Source organism: Zingiber officinale, chromosome 4A (genome assembly GCF_018446385.1).
Source record: "Zingiber officinale cultivar Zhangliang chromosome 4A, Zo_v1.1, whole genome shotgun sequence".
NCBI classification, from domain to species: domain Eukaryota; kingdom Viridiplantae; phylum Streptophyta; class Magnoliopsida; order Zingiberales; family Zingiberaceae; genus Zingiber; species Zingiber officinale.
In genome coordinates, this window is record NC_055992.1 from 111,756,872 (window position 1) to 111,758,273 (window position 1,402).

The window sequence follows — 1,402 nt, forward strand, 5'->3', positions numbered from 1 at the left end:
AAAAATCTTAATTAAAAGTAAAATAAAAATTAAGTTATTATCATACCTCAAATTAGACCGCAAGAATAATATCTTATATTACTGGAAGAACCGATGAGATAATCGATAAGATATAAAAATGGATAGATGCGGCTATAAATTTTTCCAAAGAATTGATGAGATACAGATACATTGATATGGCTGTATCGATATGCTGAATAATCGAAATAGATGGATTGATGTGTTGTTATATAAAATTAAGGATAAAAAGAGAAATCTTTAGTAAAAACTTAGACAGAGGAAAAAAAAAGAACGATGAAAAATCAATGAGAATTGAAACGGTGAGCATGATGCAGACAGTAAAATTTATTTTGCGGTGTGAAAAAAATAATATTAAAATAACTTAATTTTAAATTTCATCAAATTAATTGAAAATTAATTATTAAAAGGTACACCTTCTTAATTCAATAGTAACATATTATAAGGAATTTATATTAATGAATTTACTCGTTGTCTCTCTAATGTAAAAGCTATGTACTCGAGGATAATTCAATAATTTTAGTTTTTGTAATTTTAAATACTTTCATTAGATGTAAAGATAAAAATATAAAAATTTCAAATTTACAAAAGTAAATTTTGATGGATGTTTCTTGATATAAACTCCAGGGTAAGGGAAAAGAGAAATTTTACAAAAGAAAAAGATTGTTTCATATTTCGAAATATCAACACGACAATATTAATTTATTATAAAAATATACTGATGCAAATATATATGTATATTTTAATTTATTATTATATTTTAATATCTTATTTTCAAAAGGCAATTAATTTGATGTGAATGGACTTGTTCAACTGACAAGCTGATGGCTTTGACTTCTTATGTCATTTTAGCTAAAGGCCAAGCCCCTACCTTTGAATACAAATTCGCCAATGTACTAAATGCCTTTTCTATTGCTGCCAGTTCCGGTTAAGGCACAGGCTATAAGGGACTATGCCTAGACTATTAGGCTCTTTTTATTTGGAAGAGTAGAAAGTAAAATTAAGGAAAAGTTTTCATGATAAAAAAATTTTCATCGTTTACTTTATTAAAATTTTTCGAAGGAAAAGTAACGTAATCCATCAGCGGATAATTTTGAAGTCAAAATCGATCACCTTAAAATCGGATGGAAAGTAACGGATAAAAAAAAAATGACACATGTACTCCTTTTACATTCACAAAATTACACCATATACAAAAAAAATGACGCATGTAGCCTTTTTAACTCACAAAATTACACTATGTACAAAAAAAAAATGACGCATGCACCCTTTTTTATTTACAAAATTACATCATAAGTATTCATCTTCCTCTATCAAGGTAAACAAGTGTGCAAAAAAAAAGATTTCTTCACTCTTTCTTTTCTCTTCCTCCAAAGATAACTTT